The sequence below is a fragment of the Salvia splendens genome, chromosome 15 (genome assembly GCF_004379255.2).
Source record: "Salvia splendens isolate huo1 chromosome 15, SspV2, whole genome shotgun sequence".
Taxonomy (NCBI): Eukaryota; Viridiplantae; Streptophyta; class Magnoliopsida; order Lamiales; family Lamiaceae; genus Salvia; species Salvia splendens.
In genome coordinates this window covers 20,488,498-20,511,645 of record NC_056046.1, presented here as the reverse complement: position 1 = coordinate 20,511,645, position 23,148 = coordinate 20,488,498, and the positions used below count along the sequence as shown (strand labels likewise).

The window sequence follows — 23,148 nt, the reverse complement described above, 5'->3', positions numbered from 1 at the left end:
GTCCGGTCGTCTCCGGAAAACAGTAGATCCGTGCTCCCTTCCTCCTCATCTCTCTCTCTTCTCTCCCCTCTTCACCGTCGCGCCGCCATCCTCCTCCTCCGTCGGTCCAGGTTCGCCGCCGCCGCCGCGCATGCACGGGCTGCGGCTTCGTCGCCCTCCTCCCGGAGGTCCGCCGTCTGTATGCTCCGTCTTTCTCTCTCTCGGTCAGCCTCTCTCTTTTCAATATATATATATATATATATATATATTAAAGATTTTATTATTATTATTTTTGATAACTTTGTTATTTACATTCAATTTTCCAGATTTTTAAAGATACGGAAACAGTGGCTTTCGGAGCAAGGGTCGTCGCTGGTTGGCGACAGAGTGTCAAGCTTACTGTCGGAATCCGGCAAGTTCATAAAGATAAGTGTTTGTCCTTCTTTCTAGTTGTTAAGGCAGTAGGATCCGAGTTGGTTTCTATCTACAGATTTTGGTAATTTTGGTGAACTAAGAGTGTATAGTTGCTATGTGGATAAATAAGTAATCATGAATAAGTAGTGAAGATACAGTATGATAGCAATTTCTTGGAGGGGGCAGATTCTTCCTAAACTATATGCATATACTAGTACATAAAAGTAAAGGAAAAGATTGGTTTGAGATTCACCTTTTTTTTATATGGAAAGATGTTGTTGGATTGTAGTGAAAAAGTTGTGCAGATCTCCTTCCTACTCTTTTATCTTTTGTGGGTTGTATGTCTTTTATCAAATAGATTGTATGATAGTGATGTGGGAATAAATTCTTGTATATCTAAATATACAAAAGATGGCAGCAAGTGACAAAAGATATCCTCTCTATCTGACAGGAAGAATGATGGTTTTTTAGAAAAGAAAATTTAGTTGCAGCTTTAATGACATGTTTGAAGATAATTTGGCCTCTTTGGTTGCAACATTAAATGGTTTGTCGGAAGTAACACATTAACTCTTGGGATCTGCCGCCCCTTTTATTTATTAATATTATATATATATATATATATATTTATCATTTATTTATTTACTTGTTTATTTGGTGTAGGTATAATCGGCTCAAGTTTGTGGCCGACCTCGTTGAAGTACCCGATTTTCTTAAAGCGTAGGATGTTATAGATTTTGTTGGATGTATCGGACATTAAATTTTAAATTTTTGTGATCTTCTTTAATTATTGGTTTTAAATTTATTATATTTATGCATATGTAATATATCTACGTGTTCTATTCATTTACTTGACGTCAAACAAACGACGACGATTTCGTAGCTCGGATTTAATTACATAAAGGTCAATTATATATATAATCAAGCTAATAATATTGTTTCTAATAATATCGGCTTAGCGGGCTGTTACAGTGCATGTGTAGCAAGACCACGTAATAAATGACAAACATTCTTAGAGTGAATAAAAATTGGAAAAAGTAAACATAATACCTGACAGCCATTTTTGCTGAGTTTTTTGATTGCAACAATCATGGGGTCACCAGTCTTTGTATACACATCCAAAACCACCCTCACCAATCTTAAGCAATCTGTTGAAGTTATTAGTCTCCGCAAATGTAAATACTCTCAAATTCTGCTCTTTTTCCTCATATAGCAGAACAGGATGATGTTGCCCTCTCAAATTTGCTCTGGCTTTTCAATGTAGGGGACTGATTTCTGTAACCTACTTTTACTCCGGACTTCCCAAAAACACCTCTTGCCACGTCATAAGGACATCCCACTGCACTGCCATGTCATAAGCACATCCCACTATACAATGGCGGACATCCCGATGGACATCCACAAAAAACAATAAAAAATCGGGACGTCCGTCGTGTCAAAGCAATGACGGACGTCCCGGAAAGCCGCGGAACTCCGGTGTCCGTAGCGGACGTCCTTATCCGTATGGCGTGCCGGACGTCCCGTGCGGACGTCCGCCATTGTAGATGCTCTGAATACCTATTTTACACTACATTTTCTTAATACTCTACTTTCTACATTTCTATTCCATATTATTTTGTGTGCTTTTCAATTGTTGAGACTCGCATTTAATTTGGGGGAATTTCATGTTGATAAAATATCTCATTAAAAAAATCACCATGACATAAAATACTTACTATTGAAGAAGAAGAACATATGATAATAAGTTATTTATGACTCCATTATTGCTATCTGGGTAATGTTTGACTACTTTTTGTTTGTGTGCAACAACCAACATGACTATTTTTTTTCATGGATCATATTATATGATTGGATTTGAATGAAGTATTTACGTGTGATATGATCAATAAGATCATTAATCATACCAAAATTCTTGTCTTTCTAGAAACAAATAAGAATAAATTTGATAACTATTTATTTTTACAAGAATACAGAATAATTATGAAAGTGAAAAAAAAAATCAAACTAAGAGGGCCAAAAACAGTAGCAAAAATGAGTTAAGGAAAAACGTGTACTACGTTTTTAGTAGTACTCCCTCCGTCCCGCTTTAGCAGTCCCGGTTGATCAATTTCGGGTGTCCCGCTTTTCAGAGTCCCGGTTGAACTCGGTGCATAAAAATTGATGTCAACTACATCAATTTATTTATTACATCATTTAAAAGTGTGACCCAACCTCCACTATACATCATTTATTTATTACACATTTAAAGCAAAAAAGTAAAAAAAGTTGTTTAAAAGTGGGACTCAACCTCTACTACATCATTTATTTATTACACACTTAAATACCCCTTAAAACATGTGCCCGACCCAACCGAGACTGCTAAAGTGGGACGGAGGGAGTAATATTTTTATGGACGTCAACCGTGTAAATTTGTTTAGATTGTTTATTTTATGCATATAACATTAATGTATTTTTGTCCATGACAAAAATATTTTCAGTTTTTAAAATATATTATAAAGTTTTAATGTACTATATACTCCCTTTGTCCCATTAAATATGCAATATTTGGGAATCGGCATGAGTTTTTATGTAGTGTTGTTTTGTAAATTAATAAAGAGAGAGTAAGTAAGAGAGATGAAAAAGTAGAGATAGAGATGTTTCCATTTTTAGAAACATTTTATTTTTAATAGAACAATCCAAAAAGGAAAACGTTTCATTTTTAGTGGGAAAAAGAAATTATAACATAACGTACTAAATGCCTGGTTCCTAGTACAAAATATTAGTCAAAATAAACACGGCTTAAAATTAGCACCATTCCATTGGCGTGGTGAACTTTTTGTTCGTATGCAATCATGTCTATGTATTACTAATGACCATATGAACAAATTGGTTAACAAATAAAATTAATACTTAAGCATAAAAACATAAACTTATAAAAGAAATTACGAGTAATTGTGCGATTGAAAAAATGATTTTGCAATTGATTAGATTTCAATGGGACATACATTTAACGATTTTGCAATTACAACTAATCTACCGTAAATTTAAAAGTCAGTCGAAAAAGCCATAAAGTTAGGATTGATTTGCTGTTATCCTACGTCGAATTATTTTTGGTGAAATTGTAGATATAATGGTCGAAGAATTTATATTTGGATGTCAGTATTGCGAGTGACCTAAATAATATGTCCATTCATAAAGAAAACAACATTGTTTAATCAATAACATCAATAATATATTACTACATGTTAACGGCCAATTTTTTTGTCATGAGATAATCATGAATAAATCCAAATTTTATTGTAATCCCCATTAGTTTTGTCACGACCGCATTTTCTAAGGATAGAAAACACGGTTGATCGCGACTAGGGGAGGATTAACGAAGCGGGGAAGAAAGGGGAAAACACAAATCGACCATAGCTCGAAACAAATGGGAATAACTCGAAATAAAATCAGAGTTTTGAACAAAATAGACTTGAGTCTTTTAAGATGCACAACGGAAGCAAATGAACGCGGTTCCATGTATGAAGACATGAACCTCCAAGAGTCAAAATCTGACTGAATTAAGTATCTTGTCTTAATAGCACTTCCTCCACCACTTCGCTGCTCAACCTGCACATTTAGAAATATATGCAGGGCTGAGTACAAAAAGTACTCCGTGAACACATTGCCGAAAATTACACATATACATTTGAAAATATTGTCAAGCCATCATCACAGTAACACTCGGGGGTGTTATTGAAAAGGCCCGAGCTTACTAAAAATATCACATTGGGTTGCAACCCCTTTTCCTGTACTTTAGCCATATCTGATCACATTGTGCCGCTGAGATGGTGTTCTCATACGGTCACCTTCCCTGCCCAACACGTCAGAGGTATCCTTGTGCCTGGAAGGTGGCCACCTTCCACGGTCACCTTCTCTGCCGTTCACGGCCAGAGGTTCCAAGTAGGGACACCACCCTACCCGGACTAAAAATCGAATCGATTCACATATTTCATCATTCATAATTCACTTGGCCGTAGCCAACAGATAGGCATCATAACAAAACATTTGTGGCAAGACAACATCATTAAAATCACGAACATGTGTTCGTGTTTTCATAAAATACGATTTGTATTTTAGTATAAGAAAGCTCACCTTGAATGTTTAGCTCCCTTAGCTTGAATCTTTCGTTCCGACTTTACTTGCGGACGTACCCTTTTTGAAAATATCACAATATAACAATACACTAATTAGACTCAAGGGCAGAACTACTTAAATTAGAATGCATGCACTCTCATTAAAGTCTTTTATCTCTTTTCTTGATTTTCGCGTATTTTCGATTATTCGGCGGCCGCCCAAGGCGTTGCGGGGCGATGCCGGTCGGCCACTCACGCCCATATTTCCACCTTTGACTCCTCGTATTTTCCTCCACGATATCGAATTAAAATCCCAAAAATTATAAAAGTGCACAATTAAATTATCGCAACCATTTTCCTTCGAAAAAAATATATTTATTTCGGACTTAGGATAAAATTATTCATCCTTTGAAATATTACGGGATTATTTAAATAATTCATCACAATTAATTATCGACCCAAAACTTAATTAGAAGCCCCAAAGCTTAATTATTTCCCCACTTTATATCTCTAATTAAAAGTTTAAAGCCCAAAATAAAAATAAATGGAGTCCAACTAAACAAATCATCCACTTTAATTTAATGAGGCCCAATTCTTTTAAAACTAAAGGCCCAACATCTAATTAGAGCCCATTTCAAAACTAAACTAGTCCATATACTCCCCCTTCCACCACACGTAACATCTACTCTCTCACCTAAATTACTATTCATTTTCTTCCCCAAATTTCACAAAATGCACAGCCTCTTACTCTCCCCTCTCTCTCTCGTCGCCGATCCGCCTTCGCCATCCTCAGCACCACCGTCCGCCGACGTCTCCTCCATCTTCTCTCTCTCTCCTTCTCTCTCCCTCTCTCTTCCTCTTCTCTCTTTCTCTCTTCTTCCCCCCTCTCTCTCTCGGCTATGTTCACGCCGCCGCCGCCGCTGCTGTACGCGCGGCGGCTCGCCGTCGCGGCCCTCCACCTCCCTCTCTCAATTTCCACCGCCATCACATCATCGCCGTCGCGTCCCTCCACCTCCCTTTCTTTATTTTCCTAAGTGTCAAATATCTTACCAGCTTTGTGTTTTAACTTTGTAGATTTGTCAAGATTTTGAATTTATTGAAAGGCATAAGCGTGGGGCTGCCCTCGTCGTCTCCGGGCTGCCGAAAGGCGGTCGCTGGAATCCGGCAGATTCGTACACATAAGATAAGTTTCTTTAACTATCTAGTTCTAGCCATTGTAGGATTTTAGTCTCTCTATTCGATGGGTATGTGTTTGGTGAATCATGGTGTTACTTGCTGTGTATTGTTGATTACTGATTTGAGCAGATCCTACTTCCTCTTTAGATATGCATATGCGTGTTCTTATGTGCAAGAAAGGAAAGGTTTGTTGTTTACCTTGATGATGGTGAGGAAAGTAAAGTGTTGGGTTGTAGTGTTTGCGTCTACAATCGTGTGAAATCTCCCTCCTCGGACTGCTCTATCCACGTTGGGTTGGTGTGTGCAGAGAATTTAGGATTTGATGGTGATTTGGGTAAGTGGAAAAAATGATTTATATATATTTATGTATAATTAAGAGATACACTTAAGAGATGGCAAGTGAAAGTGACGGTATAGCAAGTTATATGATTTGATTTGCCTTCGTCAGGAAGGAAGGAATATGATTTGTTATTCTCCTTAGTTAGGAAGGGATATAATTTTCTAAAAAAAAAATCGATCCACTTGATCTGCTCTCTCTCTTTCTTTTATATTTTATTTGTTTTATTAAATTTTATTATTTGCATCTTTATTTACTTATTTATTTAAGTTGGTATAAGAAAAACCCAGTTTAATGTTTCTGAAAGTGGCGTGGCTTTGGTGTAGGAAAACAAATAACATCCATAGTCTTCCATGATGATGTACCGGACTTTCTTGGAGTGCGAGCACGACCATTGAACGACTGCGTGAACTTTTCTCTAATTGTAATAGATAAGGATTTGATAAATTTGTATAATAGTAATTTAGCGGACTTCGGAGATATGCCGGACATTATAAATTTTTATTTGGTGTTACTTTTTTTTTTACTTGAAATCTTCGTTCGAGAACGAAGAAATGATTTTTTTTTTTTTTAAAACCAAGATCAATTATTATACATGAAAATGGCAGATTTCGAATACTACAACGATCACTTATTATTTATCTTTATGCTAATAATAAAAAAATAAGGTACGAAAGTTCGGGTTATTACAAGTTTCTAATATAGTGGTTTTTCTAACAATATATCTTAGCCTATGTACCACGCGCTGTGTATTCATTATAAAAATATTAGGACACATCGTAATTGCAAAATCATCCCAAGTACTCTATAATTGAAATAGTAAAACTGCATTCTTTTAGTATCGAAAATAGATATGCTAAACATTGCTTATTATTAGGGATGCTTAAACAATTCTCCGGTTCTCGGTTAAATGAGGAACCAAGAATCGGAAAACCGGTTCCGGTTCTAGTACCGGTTCAGACATTTTATATAAAACCGATTATGGTTCTAACCGGAACCGGAACCGACCGGTTCCTAACCGGGTACCGTATTACAATTCAATTTATTTTTAATTTAATATGCTAATAAATCTAATTTAATTGAATTAATATTGAATTGTAATAAAATAGTTTGAAACATTGAGTGATTTTAAGATTTAAACAATGTTAAATTTGCTAGCTCTGTTTTCTGAAGTATTTAAAATGTTTAAACCTTGATGCATCTACAATTATTTCCCCAATCCATTTTTTATGAACTAACTACTATGGGTAGAAAATCATAAGTTTGTTTTTAATTTCCAAAAGAACTATACAAATACAATATCATTTCATATGACAGAAATTTAACTTTATAACAAATTTATGTAACAATTCATTTAATATACGATTTTAATCTGTTTGTGAATGATTTATTAGATGTTCCGTATTAAATCAAAAAGTCACAACAAGATCAATTAGTATTGGAAATTTCATTGAATATTTATTAGCAAAAAAAAGGAAAATGGAATTCAATTTTAAAACTCCTTTTTAAAAAATGCTAAATTTTAGAACTCTTTTTTTATAAAAGAATTGCCAACATAAACTAGTCCGACCTACTACACTTGACATCACTCTTACCATATATGAATATTATTGTATTGTTGGTTTGTATTTATTTGAATTTTAGGTATTATTTGTTATATTTCCAGATGTTGGATTATTATTTTATTAGTATTGAATTATTTAAAATTACAAATAAATTCGGATTAAAATTACACATCGGTTCCGGTTCCGAACCAGAACCGGTCGATTCCGGTCCCAGTTCCGGTTCTAGAATTTATGAAAAATTGAAATCGGTTAATCTGTCCGGTTAGAACCGGAATCGGCTGAATAAGCATGCCTACTTATTATGATTGTAATGACCCAATTAGGTTGTAGTGTTTGAAGTCATTTGGAATGTTTCATATGGACCATGCATAATATAGAATATTGAAATCCACATAATTTTTTTTATCAAAAATAATTAAAGGTGTCCCAAACCACGCTAAGAAACATGCCTTTGGTTTTTTGGGAAGACAGGAGAAAATGCTCAACTGCTTACAACAGTAGTAACATAATTTGCTTTATAACCTGCAACAAAAGAATATGTGTTCAATAATAGTCTTTGGCTCGTCTTTACCAAACACAACTATTATCCTCAATTCATTTCATTTCTTGTTGGAAGAGTCTTTCTTTAGTGTTAGTCTTCCTTGCAAAATAAATTAAAGTAGAATTGTGTTCGTGGGTTCTTCCATGCAACTAAGTAACGTTTTATTTTTAATGAGAAATGAGACAGAGGGAGGAGACTATATTGTCTAACACTCTAACTAGTCACGTTTTATGTAGCATAAATTTTATTTTATTTTTGCGCATTAATGTTAATATGATCTATATATAAATCAGATTAATGCATTATATATCCCCTAACCGATAAAGTGTTCATATTTGATGTTTGTTTTGTGATTTTGTCAATCAAAGATAACCAATTTAATGTCACAGGTTAGGTTCCACACGTTGAGCTAGATTTAACTATAATAGCAATAATAGCAAACTAATGTCTTCTAGAAATTTACAAAAACTACATTAAACTAAAAAATCGACAAAACAGACAATGCCCGTTCCAAGTTAATTGAGTCATTTATTTTAGTTTGGGAAGTTCTAAGTTAATTGAGTCATTTATATTTTTAGCAAAAAATAACACTCCCTCGTACTTTCTTTCATATTCTCTGAATTTTTTCTCCTCTTTCTTCAAATTTGCACTGAATCAAACAATGTCTACAAATTTGCACTGAATCAAAACGTATATTTTATTCACAGATGGCGAAGTATTATAAACATGCAAACAGCTCTTTTCAACTTCAGATTAAAATTAAAGATATTCAATTCATAAATCCCCAATATTTGAAAAAAAGGAACTAATCTACTTCCTCGAAATTGAAGGTTGTGACTACAAAGTTACAAAGGTAGAGAGGGAAAAGGAAACCAGAAAACTTGATTTGCTTAATCAATCAACGTTAGATATATATACTTCGTTGCATCGTACTTTATAATTTTTTCTATAAAATTTAAGAAGATAATGTTTGGTGTTATATACTCTTCGTCTCTTCGTCCAATCGAACTTGAGGGATTTTTATATGGCATGGGTTATAAGAAGATTGTGTTTGATGTTTTGAACTAATTTGATAGTATATAATTAGTAGTGATCTTTTTTAATAATAATAAAATTAATATTTAGATCATTCAAACTCAACCTTTTGCATATATAACTAAGCACTAATCATATCCATTCATACAAGGTTCAAATCCCAACTCTAAGGGCCCCTCACATCCCAGTCCGAAAGTATTGTGATGGGTATTAAATCAGGGTACGCAGTGACCCGCTAAGGGGAGGGCCTAACCCACTCACTGCATGCCAGAAGTCCACCTCCCAAAGCCTCACACTTGTGCCCGAGAAGTTTTGCAACTACACTACAGTAGTGGAATTTGATCCTTGGTCATTCATACAAATCATATCCATTATATTATGATTTGAAGAGATGAAATTTAATTAAATATGTTCCATATTAGTAATGCTTGAAATCCATTACCAAAGGTTAAGATCATGGGTGCAGTTAAATTGAAATATTCAGATAGTAATTGAACAAAATCATCTTTGTCATCTCATAAATAGAAATATCACAATGTCTTCTTAAAATATTAAAAAATAAAAATAGATGCGTTAGCTTTTTAGGTAATTTACATTAAAAATCGATTTATACTTTTATAGACGTTAATTATTTTAAATGTTTAGTATATTGTACATTAATTTTTTACAATAATTTAGGAAAACATTAACTTTTAAAATTAAATGTACACATATTTTTTATTGCACAATTATTTTCAAATCAAACTTAAAATTATGTTTAATGTTCATAAATCTTTTATATCATCTCTTTTTTACTATAAATAAAAATAATTAATAATAAAATTAATTTATATACTCAGTTCAATTTAAAGGGACATCATGTAATATTCATTTATTACACATGGCTCCGTGACCGTGATCCTTGAACTTCCAACTCATAATACATTCATAAATTACTATATAGTCTATACCATGCAAATTGTAAGACATGATTTGGAGGAAAGACCGTGACAGAAATGTGAAATCCGGTCATTGTTCATATTAGGTAACGTTAATTTAATTTTTGTTGTGACATAATAGAGCAATTGTGTAATTGAGACAAATAGAAACGTAAAGATACATAGATTTACGTGGTTCACCAACGTTGTGTTGGCTACGTCCACGGGCAGGAAACGGAGAACAGATTGTATTCAGATTGTTTTCGAATTACAGAGTTATGTGCCCTACTTCTATATAAATAGGCACACAGACGAGGGGCTAGGCAGTAGGCTCAATATAACAATTACTTCCTCCGTTCCACTTAAGATGACACGTTTTCATTTTTAGTTTGTCCCAAATAAGATGACACATTTCCTTTTTTGGTAACTTTCTCTCTCCAATTAATACACCTAACCATTTTTTCTCACTCCTATTTAAATATTCATCTTTCTTTATTTCTCTATTTTAATACTTACACCCACATTTTCTCTCTCCAATGAAATACATTAACCAATAACTCATAAAATCCTGTGCCGGTTAAGAAATGTGTCATCTTAGCCGGGACGGAGGGAGTAGGACCCAAAACAGAAACATAGCACAGCGAGACCCCCGTTTGGCTAGCGGCAAACAATACAGATTCAAGGCATACAAGTTGAGTACATACCCATCCCATATCGGGATTCCGAGGGAAGTTGGAAGGTGTATATAATTCATGTTTATCCCTAATTAGTTTGAGATCATTTGGGGTGACCCAAAAAAGATTCGTGCAGGCTTTGCCCAAAATGAACAATATCAAATTACTGTTGCAGTCGACAACTCAACCAATTTTATCGGTGTACATTCTTCATAGTATAAATATATTGATCAGATTATTATATTAACCCTAGCTAATCAAGAAGGGTTTTATATTTGATGTTGGGTTTCTCAATCAACGTGGGTTATGAATAGTTTCTTAATTAAATTAGGTCACCAATGTCACACGATAGTTCCACACGTTGGGCCAGTTTTAAGTTTTAACATAGACTAGTACGCTAACTTCTAGAAGTAATATAAAAAATCGCCAAAACTGACCAATACGTTTTCAAGAAAATAAATGGAGTAATATATATCCATCCATTATGTATTCGAAACACGAAAACAGTAATTTCGACTTAAGTCAATTCACAAATCTCTAATTACGTCCTGTCGAATTATATTCTTTTGAAAAAAACAGTAATCTACTTCCACAAAATAGAAAGTTGTCACTAACAATGGTACGATTTATAATTTAAAATCAACGTTGAAAATATTCTCTCATGTTTCAACGCCAATAGTAGAGTGTTGTTATCAATAGTTAGAATTTAATTAATTACTAATTAATTAATCAATATAGTACTCCCCTCCATTCCATTGAACTGAGGATTAATGTAATGTTGAAATATCGATGATTTGATAAGGCCATTAATGTAATGTTGAAATATCGATGATTCGTGTAGAGTCTTCCATGCTTGAGATTATAAGGAAGGCAATCTACTTGTCGTTACTACCTACAACTGACAACAGAATCAAGATACTAGTGAATGCTATGGTCTCCACCAGAAGCTGCAGTAAGAGTATCCACAATGGTCGGACCACTAGTCTGTCCAGGGCGGACTAGTGGTCGCCATATCAGCATTTCTTAGTCCGACTCTTCCTTCTGTAGTGGTTTGGACTAGTGTCCGCCCTATCAATTAAAACTCATTTTCATTTAATTGTTAATGTTATTGTTTTTAATTTTTGTTTTCAATTACTAAAATACCAAAATATATTATATTAAAAAACTAAATTTAAACAAACACCTACATTACAAAATTAAAAAAAATACATTACTTAATTTAGAGAAAAAAAAACTACATTACTTAATTAAAAAAAAAAACTAATCTCTTTGTCCCGCTTAATATGATACGTTTTCCTTTTTAGTTTATCCCAACAAAGATGACACATTTCATTTTTTGGAAACTTTATCTATTCAATTAATACACTTAACAATTTTTTCTCACTCCTATTAAATTATTCATCTTTCTATCTCTCTATTTTAATACTTACACTCACATTTTCTCTCTCCAATTAAACACTTTAATCAATAACTCCTAAAATCTCGTGGCGGCCAAGAAATGTGTCATTTTAGCCGGGACGGAGGGAGTAGTCATCGAAATGGTGATTTTAAGTGGAGATGCTTCGTGACCAGCAAGTCGTTGCAGAGCACGAGAATTGTGAGCAAAGGGGAGGGAGAGTTTAAGTTTTTAAAATTCTTGTTTCATTCAGCTATATTTTAACAACCTGTTTGCCAACGATTTTGTCGTATAAAGACTCTCTAGCTTCGCGAGTATGCTCGCTGCACTCGTCTCCTTCGCCACTTCTCGAAGAACCTTGTTAAAACTCTTAAATCTTGTCCCACATCGACTTGGTGATGATCCTAGCTCTTCTCTATAAGTATGGATAACCCTCCCCCTTACAAGGTCTTTTAAGGGGTGACTGACTCATTTCTAATAAACCTTGTGTCCGAGACATAGAACGATCGCGCTATGCGCCTTTGCTTCGATCTCAACCCTCTTCACATTTGCTTCCTCATCAAGATCGACCTTTGGCTTATCTTCTTTGCTTTCAACCTCCAATGTCGTCGCAAGTCCCTATTTAATTAGCATTGCACGCATTTTCATGCGCCATAATCCGAAGTTGTTGTAGTAGCGGAAAAGTAATCGAGATTTTATTGAAGTAACGCTCTTCAATTGAGCTCGAGATCGACAAAGAAGAATAGGGAAAGAGTAAGAAGTGAAATTAACCGCTCTAACAACTATTTAAATCCCCATCTAACGGCTACTTTGATCTAAGGGTGGATATTAAAAGCTTTTAACTAAAACCGATCAAACGGTTGCTGAACAACGAGTTGAGCTGCTTTAGTGCTTACTTAACCTTCTTGATTGAGCCATCACAAATCTAAGTAATATGGATTTCGAAAGAGGAATTATTTTTCTATGGGTTATAAATATTTTTCTCAAATGCGTATTTAGTTTTGATGATATATATTTATAATTATTTAACATGCACACTTATTTTATTTAGTTTATTCACGATGTTAAATTAATAGAATAAAACTATTTTAAGTCGTGGATAAATCTAGAGGAATATACTTGCTTGAACGACACATATTTGGCCATAAGGCTGTTACCCAAGAATCACGACCAAACGTGGCCGTCATCCACCTTCTTTTGCTTCTTCTTCCTTCTGTGCGCGAATCTCCATTAATTTCGTTTTTGCATCCCGAAACGGTGCATCAGACTTTGCAGCCATCAATTGCTGGGAGAGAAATCAATTGAAATCAATAATAAGGGGATCGATCGATCAGGTCTAACTACATTACATGGTCCATTGCCGCCAAGTTGAACCCTAATGTATCTTTGCATTCCTGACAAAACATAAACATCAAGTTTGTTCAGAATCCAAGAATCAAACTAAGGTTTTATAGCTTAAGTCAAATTTCATTCAAAAATTACCTTTACCCTTGCGTGCAAGATGTGTCACGACCCAATTCTCATTAAGGATAATAAAAATGGGTAATTCTCGACTAATAGGGGAGGATGAAAGAAGCGGGGAAGAAAGGGGAAAACTGTGGCACAACTGAAACTTGAACTGAAATTACTCGAATAATATATATCAGAGTGCATGATACACAGAGTGCAAACTCGACTTTTACATTGCAGCGGAAGAGTCAAGAGCAGATAACGTCGTGTATGGAGACACGTCACATCCGAGTATTGTTCTATCGAAGGATCTTCATCGTCTATGCTCAACACCGCCCGCCGTCATCACTGCTCAACCTGCACATTTTTAAAACATATGCAGGGCTGAGTACTTGGTGTACTCAGTGGACACGTGCCGAAATATATTTTACTGAAAACTAGTTTTGTCAAGCCACTCTTTGAGTGAACTCGGGGTTTTAGGAAAAGGTCCGAGAACGCTAAAACATTTTCCTTTTTCAAAAGCGATCTGTCGATCTATTTTCCTAGAACATATGCCGTATCTGACTAACTCCTGGGGAACAGAAGCCCACTAACCTCCTCGTGAACAGAATTCATGAAAATCGGTGAAACGAAATGTATGGGCTTATCCCACCTACAAACCCGAATTCACTAACTCTTGGTGAAATGGAATGTATGGGCTCATCCCACTACAAACCTCAATTCACTAACTCTTGGTGAAACGGAATGTATGAGCTCACCCCACTTACAAATCCGAATTCACAAAAACTGAAATTCTTGGTCTAGTAGGGACATCGTCCTTTCTAGTCAGTCGGATAGGCATACGTTCAAAACAAAACATGGCTTGACATAACCTTTGAAACCTTATTTTTCTATAAAACCATTTTTAACATAACTCATCTTTCTTTCGTCAAAAGCCGCACACATAACCTTCAAAACTCCCTTTTTTTTCTCGTAAACGTATTTGGATCGAAACTCATTTCTATCGGTCAAAGCCGAACTCAAAAATCAATGAAGGCTTTATTTTCCTCGTAAACATTCTTTCAACAAAACTCACTTCTATCGGTCAAAACCGAACTCAAAACTTTCAAAACTTCCATTTCCTCATAAAACACTCTTGAAGCATAAACTCATTTTTCTATCGGTCAAAACCGAACTCAAATATCAACGAAGGCTACACTTCATAAGCACTCGTAAAGCAACACATAACATCATATAAATCACATCACTTTCACTTTATGTAAATAACACTTCTCATAACACTGCACATCAAATAACAAGCTCGCACTTAACATCACATCTTAAATAGAAGCATATGAAAATACTTTTCATAAAAACTGTATAGTTACTAGAAAGCTCAAGTAAAAACACTTTAGTTCGAAAGCCCACATAACTGCTCATCATAAATAGAAAGCTCACTAAAATACTTTCGCAAAAACTTTATAGTAAACTGAAAGCCCACCTCGTTTGCTTAAACTTCTTAGCTTGATTTTTCCTGACTCCGACCTTAGCTCGCGGAGATAGCCTTTTTGAAAATAACACAATTTACTAACAAGACTTAAGAAAATTCTTAAACTTTTTATTAGAATTAAAATTAGAATTAGAATGCATGTCCTAATTAATCATGGCCCAAGAACTTAATTAGAATTCCGGCTCAAAACCAAATTAATTTCAGCCCAAGCTCCCTCGTAAATTAATTCCATCCGGCCCAACTGCTCTTCTCCCTCTTTAATTTATTTCGGCCCAAGGATCAATTATTCCATCCCAATATGAGAATACAAATTACAGCCCATCTTTCCTTATTCTAATCTTCCCACTCAATAATGTAACATATGCCCAACTTGGAGTAATTAAAAACTGCAGGCCCAAGCTCCTTAATTAATTATGGTGGCCCAATTAATTAGTCCATTCTCTCCTATCTCCCTTTGTTTCTTACGGTAAGTTAGAGAAATCAAATTTCCAAAATGAACTCCCTAAAGAAGAACAGCAGCGGCGTTTCCCCGTCGCCCATCTCACTGCCTCTGGCGAAATCGCCACCCCTCTGCGACGCCGGAGCATCGCCGGCTACGTTTCCCCCTTTCAGAATCTCCCACATCTTTTCCTAATTTCTCCAAATCTGGAAATCCCCAGTTGAAGGGAAACATCGGAGGTTTCGAGAGGCAGCGCCTCCACGGCCGAATTCCACGAATGGACCTCTTGGGAGGTAGTATCCGCCATTTGTACCCGCCAAAAAAAAGTTTCCAGAGAGGGGAAAGACGCGAGAAGCTGTCGCGTGTATTCATAGTAAACACGCGTTTGGCTCATGCGTGTTTGAATTAAACACGCGAGTTGCTCATGCGTGTTTGAATTTATACACGCGAGAGGCTCAAGCGTGTATTAATGTATACACGCGTTTTGCTCAAGCGTGTATACACAATTTTTACCATTTTCCATTTTCATTTTATTTTTACTTTTTACTTTTTGCTCAAGCGTGTATAAAATTGCAGAATACTTTTTATTGGATTTCTCAATCAATAAATGCAGTATGGTACTATTTATCGTTCAACAAATCTAGGAGGCTATGCCATGTGTAGGCACCACCATGTGGAGGCTATGCCATGTGTAGGCACCACCACCATTAGTAGTAGTATTTTGAAGATATTAAGTAGAGAGCATTTAAGATGGCCTGCAACATTTAATAGAAAGTGGGTTGATTCACGGAGGGAGTAATACTTAATTATACTATACAAGTCTACAACCAGTCGTCTTCTTCAAGTTGCGATTTGCAGCAACCATTTTTTTTCTGCAACTCTCCGATTTACAGATTTTTCAGCCCCTTTCACTCATTAAAACTCGACAATATACTCTCCTACGGCAAAATCTTAGGAGGGCTATAGCTAAATTTTGGAAATTTTTAAAAATTTAGAAGAAGAAAAACATCAAAATAAAACATTTGGGAAGGGCTTAAGCTCCTCACTGCTCCTTACTGTGTCCGCCACTGGTGCTGATCTAAAGTGGGAAATAGGAAGAAATAAGTGGCACCATTGATGTTTGAATTAAATAGTTTGCGTCGATTGACAATGAGTTGTTGTTGGAGTTGTCTTCATTTGATTGCAGTAGTCATTCAATTTTGCTTTTCCTTTCTTTTAAATTATCATCATACAAAACCAATCATATTTTCCTTGTTCATGATGGGATTTCCTTCATTTCTTGCTGAAACCACTCATTTTCAATATTGTTCGTACTTGAGCAAGGCCCCATCTGGTGTGGAAAATGGCATAAAGTAAGAATAGAATCATTACTTGGATAGCAAGCACTTTTTCCTATATACTACTTATAATATATTGATACACGCTAGAGCAAAACGCGTGTATACATTAATTCACGCTTGAGCCTCTCGCGTGTATAAATTTAAACACGCATGAGCAACTCGCGTGTTTAGTTGAAACACGCATGAGCCAAACGCGTGTTTACTATGAATACACGCGAGAGCTTCTTGCGTCTTTCCCCTCTCTGGAAACTTTTTTTTGGCGGGTACAAATGGCGGATACTACCTCCCAGGAGGTCCATTCGTGGAATTCGCCCGCGCCTCCACCGCCTTCCGTCTCTCCACGGTGACTCGGCGTCATCGGTCTCGGCCACGTTCGTCGGCGAGCACCGCCACTGCGCCTCAGGAGCTTCCGCATTACTGCTCCGTCCCCGGAGACAGATTTCGCTGCTCCCGCCATCACCGACTCCCTCTCGGCCTAAAGCTAAGTCACCCTTCCCCTTATTCCCCTTACTTATTCCATTAATTTTGGAGTTCTCGATTGCTTATTGCTTTCGATACTTGGGTGTTCAAAGTTTGGGGATCGTACTGCTTAACTCTAGCAGCCTATATTGCCGTGTAAACAGCTTGATTCTTGATCACTGAGTCATTCTTATTGTTGCTACGATATGAGATTCCTATTGAATTTTCTAAGTTCTTGGCTAACACTGTGGTTGTTCTACCCATGATGCAAAGAGAGTGTGTTGTGAAGTTACCTCTCGGTTTTGACTACCGCTTGTGTCGATCTTTGCTCGACCTCACTCCCTGCTCCTTCCCCTTGCTGCCCTCCTTATGCTATGTGAATCCTTGGTGCCTAAAGTGTGGGGAGAATGGAGTGAGGAGGGCTGTTTATATAGCTTTAGCTCTTGGCTGTTTGTGACTGAGACTTGGGGACAAAGCCTCCTATTTTGGGGCTGCCAGCTTGCTCTCTTTTGAGCTTTGTAAGTAGGCTATCTATGACTTTTTGGTGTAACATACGGGCTGTTTCTATGGCTGCCTTTCAGCCTTGGATTTGGCTGATCTCTTGGCTGTGTATGTGCCTAAACTTTGGGGAACTGTGCTTCTATTCCGAGGCTCCACACTTGGCCTCCTTTTGTGTTTGATGATTGTGCTCTTAATGCTATTTTGGTGAAAGTTTTGGTTGCTTCTTCTGGGCTGTTACCTCAGCCTCGGATGATGGGAAAAGAGGATTTGGTTTTGTCCATTTGGAGCTCTCCTAGTGAGCTTGTCTCTCTCTGTGACCATTTGTTTGTTATCCTCCCTTGATGAAACTTGGGAAAGTGGCCAAGATGGCTGACTTCAGTCCCTACACTGCAGCCCCTGGCTGCCCTATTTTGTCTACTAAAACCTCCTCTTACTTGGGCTTGGGTCCTCCCTTCCCTTTATTGATGTGTCAACATCTAATACCCTTTTTGGTGTAAGATGAGAACATGACAAAGTGGCTGTCTCACTGCCCAAAAATGGCAGTTTCTTGGCTGTACCAATCAGCCTGCTTCCTCTATATTTCTATTCGAGCTTGCACCTCCTTCCCCTTTCTTATGAGTCCATTTTCTAACCTCATTTTGTGTTAATTTGCAGGTCTAGGAGCTGCCCCTTTTGGAGTTTTGGTGGAGGTGGAAATCGAGAAAGATAAAGGAAGAGAAGAGAAGGGATTTACTACATCACTCACTTTGTCTTTGTAACGCCCCACTTTTCGAACCCTAATTTTTGAACCCTAAGGTGATTTGTATTTATTGCTTTGATTGCTGCAATTAAATGACAATTTGCTATGTGATTGAAGTGGTGACCTAATTTTGATTTGACCGAGTCATTTACGTTGTTATGACGTGGCTGAAATTAATTGATGTGGAATGAAATATATTGCGGTGAATTATATTATCTTTGGGGAGTGAGATTTAAATAGAATCATAAATAATTACCTTGCCCCTTTCATTGTAGAAATTTCGACCACTATTATTTTAAGGAGAGCAATTCTATTTTCTTGGATTTAATTATTTGTTTGGGATAATTATCCAATTAAATCCAAAGCCAATTATTCTTTATTTCTCTCTTGAGAAAAATCGGCCCCCATTATTATTCCTAAGGGGATTTCGAAATCTCCTAGCTTGTGGGAGAAGAAATTATTCATTATTTATTTTGATCCCTTAATTATTTCTTTCCATGTCTAATTGGAATATCCTATCAAATCTTGCATTATCTTATTTTATTCAAGATTTGGAAATTATTCCTTGTGGAAGGAATATTTCACACGCCTATTTCCATTTAATATGGGAGGATTTTTATTAATTTTCTTGCTCCGTATTATTTTATTCTGCTCCGTAAAAATACCAAATAAAATCATAGGCTAATTAATTAACCATGATTTTTGAAAATCTCACCTTAATTCCTCCCTCAAATTCACGCCACTTCCTCCCCTAATCTCTATCAAATATTCATGCCATTAATCTCCCAAATCTTCAATTAATGGTAAATTATTCTATTCCTTAATCCTATAAATAAAGGAACAACTCCTAACCCTAAACCCCACCTCAAATCACACGCCTCCCACCACAAATCACACGCCCCTCCCACTTTTCATCTCCTCTCCCACTTGTTCATCCACTCCACTCAAAATCCTTTCGATTCGCCAAGAGTTTGTCGAAGAACCAAGAGTTTTAATCGTCTCTACCGATTGTTTTGTTCAAGAAAGGTACAATCAAGCCTCTATTCTTCATCCTCTCCATCCCAACTCTTCTTTTGTTCTCTCATGCATGTAGAGAGTGTAGGGAATGCAGATCTAAGGGTTTAATCGGTGGGAATGTGTAATCGTATGTGTGAATGCATTTTGATTTCAATTGGTTGATGATTTAATGAATCCTCGGTGAATGATATGTGATTTCATGAAAATATGTGTCTAAGGACCCTTTTGAGCATGCTTGTATGTTAAAACCATGAAAAGGTTGATTTTGAATAAGTAGGGGTAAACCCTAATTCGAATTCCTAAAAACATGAGAAACTGTGATTTCCGAACAGTAAGTTCCGACTCATCTTTGACCAACCAAATGAACTCCGATTTGATTGATTCTTTTTCCTGAGTAAACTTCATGATGGCCTCTGTGTTGTGTGTGAATTTCAACTCAGTTGGATAAAAGATGGACTTTTGGTGAATTTTTAAAGTTGACTGCGCAATTCTGCCAGAAACATGTTTTCTCGACCAGTGGGTTACGTCTTTGATTTGACCGACTTAAAAGGGGTATTTTGACATGAAATTTAAACTGAAAGTTATTTGATGGGTCTACTGCCCTTTCGTAAAATTTTAGCCCCAACGGAAGTCGGATGATTTTTAAATGATTTTTATAAAATGGTTGCGCAGTGCTGCCAGATTTCTACCTTTGCAAAATAACTATATTTTTATGTTTTGAATGGCATACATGAATTATACATGTGACGAGATGATGTGATATGCAAAGATGTTATGCTATGATGTGATTTCCATATGTTGATGGGAAAACGGGAAAAGTTAGGGACATGCATAATATTAAGTCCATGTTGGTGACTAATTGGGAATACCTTATCTAAAGGTGAAAATTCGTGCGCTAAACGTGATATCAAAGGGAAAGCGATACTTGAAATCTAAACGGTCGAGGTGGGCTTCTTTTCTACCCTACATTATTTATGGGTTTTATTTTACTAAACTCTTTTAAGTATGACTGTGGAGCTATAAGGGTGGTTTTAAGCGATTATCATGCCGTGATTTGTTTTAACGTGCCTATCTGATGTGGCTGTGGCCACTGTTATATAAATCGAATTCGGGTCCTCGTAGGGCCGCAAACCCTACGTGGATTAGTGTACACCTATGGTAGATCGTGTGCTAGCATACGGGCTGACCGGTCTAGTGGCTTGGTTTGTGGCCACATTCCAAGTCATGTATTGGCAGATATGGTTGATGACGATGGGGAAAAATGACTGCGCAGTCGCTATTTTGAACAATGGAAAATATTTTGAGTGCCTCGGGCCTTTCTAAAGCTCAAACCACGATGGTTACTTACGTATGGCATGATAATATATATTTCTTAATTAAAATATTTTCGGCATGAGTCACTGAGTATTTTCAAAAGTACTCAGCCCTGCATATGTTTTCTCTATGTGCAGGTTGAGCAGCGACGAGCGGTTGGTGGTGTTGAGCAGGAATTAATAACAAACTATGGTTGTTCTTAAACTCCGAATGTCGTTGTGTCTTCACACATGACGTCACTCTTCTCTTGGATGCTTCCGCTGTGATGTTTTATTTTCTCTACTTATATTTATTTTTCCTGAAACTTTTTGATGAAATGTTGAAAACTCGTTATCTTTTGAATAATGTCAAACCTTTGGTCTTTCATTTATTAAACATAACTACCTTTAGTCTTTTTAATTATTGAACTGTAATTTTGGTCAAACTTTTATTGAAACCCTAGTCTTCTATGCCCGTTCATTAAGCCCCTTTAAGTCACGATCGCCCGCTTTTATTAACCCTAGGGGGCGGACGTGACAGTTTGGTATCAGAGCCTCAGTTCTTTCCGCTCTGGACCCAAGAGTCTTGTTTGAGTCAAAAGCTATGCATGTGTAATTTAGCTAAATGATAAACATCGGAAGCTCAACACCACAACTCGTCCCTGCCCAACCACAAAGAATGAGGTAACAAGTATTTCGATGGATTTTGATACGAACTATGAAATGTTGGAAATATCGATGGGAATATTACTCGTGTGTGAATAAAAGTACTTCGATGGGAATCAAAGATAATATTAAGTCTTTGAAAATGTTGCTTGGAAGTATGGGATGATGAAAATACATGGATATGAAATTTGCTTAATACGACTATGCCAAAAATGATGAATATTATTGTGCACACCCCGATAAGGAAAATCGGCGAATATGTGATTGGACTTCTATGAGTTTGGATAGATGAATTCTAAATGATTGAAAATTACATGTATTGTGAAAACTTGATTATACTATGGCGTTGAGTGTGCTGGATATTGAAGCATGATTGTGAACTTATATTGGTTGATGTTGAGAATTGCTGTTACGTCCACGAAACTGCAAGATTTACTTGAAGAAAATACATGTTGCTTCCATGAACGATAAAATTTTATGCCTAGGCGGTTAAAATTTCATTACTATGAAACTGTGAAATGCAAACCATGATACGCGTGTAGTTGCGAGTTGTGATTAAAATTTCATTACTATGAAACTGTGAAATGCAAAGCATGATACGCATGTAGTTGCGAGTTGTGATTGTGATACAGATGAGCATGAACTGCATGATTTATGAAATGCGATTCCATGGATGATTGATTGACCGAGTGTTGCTATTCACATATATTAATGTACGATGTTTGCTATGGAACACCAAATGATTTATACGAATAAATGTGTTGATTGTGCAATATATGGATGGTGTTTATGTGGTGAAAATTCATGACCGATGAAGTACGAGGTATTGTATAGAACCACTATTACAGTGAAATGTGGAACTTTTGAACTTTGTTGCAAACGTAGGAGCCATATGAAGCTTGAGTTAGGTAATGATCAAATATACGTTGAAGTACGAGGCTTCAAGCTATGCTTGAAATTATAGAGTGCCTAAGAGGTAGGCCAGATTGAACTTGCTAGAACTTAGTTGACAACTGCAATATCACTTTCCTGAGTGATAAAACCAACGAAAATATATATTTCGAACTTTGGTGTATCCTCACAGTGGCGAGATCATACCTAAGATCTAATAAAATCATGCAATCTTGCATACCATGCCAAAGTGGCGATGCGACACAAATACGATGACGTTTACGACACCTTAAGACCACGGGTGCCACGGCAATGCTTTTCGAAAACTATGTGGCATGGCAAGAAGACTTTGAAGATGCGACCATAAAAAAATGTTATTAATTTAGACGATACGATGAATCTCAACGTGGAATTCACGATTTCATAGAACGGCGTTACCATGTTCCGGCTCGCGAAAAATGTGCAAGGGAGTGCTAAAATGAATAATTTTTTTAAATCGACAGTACTTACTTGGATTCTAAGTTCATTTCGGGACGTTTGACGTTTTGAATAAACGTGAGCCTTGTCTATTTAAACACCTTGTTTGACTCCCATTTTGCAAGTAATTATTTTTTTCCCTATATCGGGTCATGACTCACTTGTCTCGAAAGTCTGTGTTTGCCTTTGTAACGTTGGATAACTTGATTGAGTAGTCTTCTTTGATTCATTATTCATGAGGACAATATTTTGACCTTATGAACT

General features: G+C 36.3%; 3 long non-coding RNA genes across 3 annotated transcripts; 2 read left to right on the top strand and 1 right to left on the bottom strand.

Moving 5' to 3' along the window:
* Positions 1-5,859: 5,859 nt before the first annotated feature.
* On the top strand, positions 5,860-6,511 carry LOC121767571. The gene is made up of 2 exons (XR_006043138.1): positions 5,860-5,994; positions 6,324-6,511. It is a non-coding gene; the product is annotated as an uncharacterized LOC121767571 (long non-coding RNA).
* Positions 6,512-13,171: 6,660 nt separating this feature from the next.
* LOC121767611 lies at positions 13,172-18,716 on the bottom strand. Its single transcript, XR_006043159.1, has 4 exons — positions 17,595-18,716; positions 15,055-15,117; positions 13,608-13,931; positions 13,172-13,519 (listed from the first exon to the last, which is right to left on the bottom strand). It is a non-coding gene; the product is annotated as an uncharacterized LOC121767611 (long non-coding RNA).
* Positions 18,717-19,249: 533 nt separating this feature from the next.
* Positions 19,250-21,274, top strand: LOC121767612. Its single transcript, XR_006043160.1, has 3 exons — positions 19,250-19,567; positions 20,439-20,503; positions 21,010-21,274. It is a non-coding gene; the product is annotated as an uncharacterized LOC121767612 (long non-coding RNA).
* Positions 21,275-23,148: the final 1,874 nt, after the last annotated feature.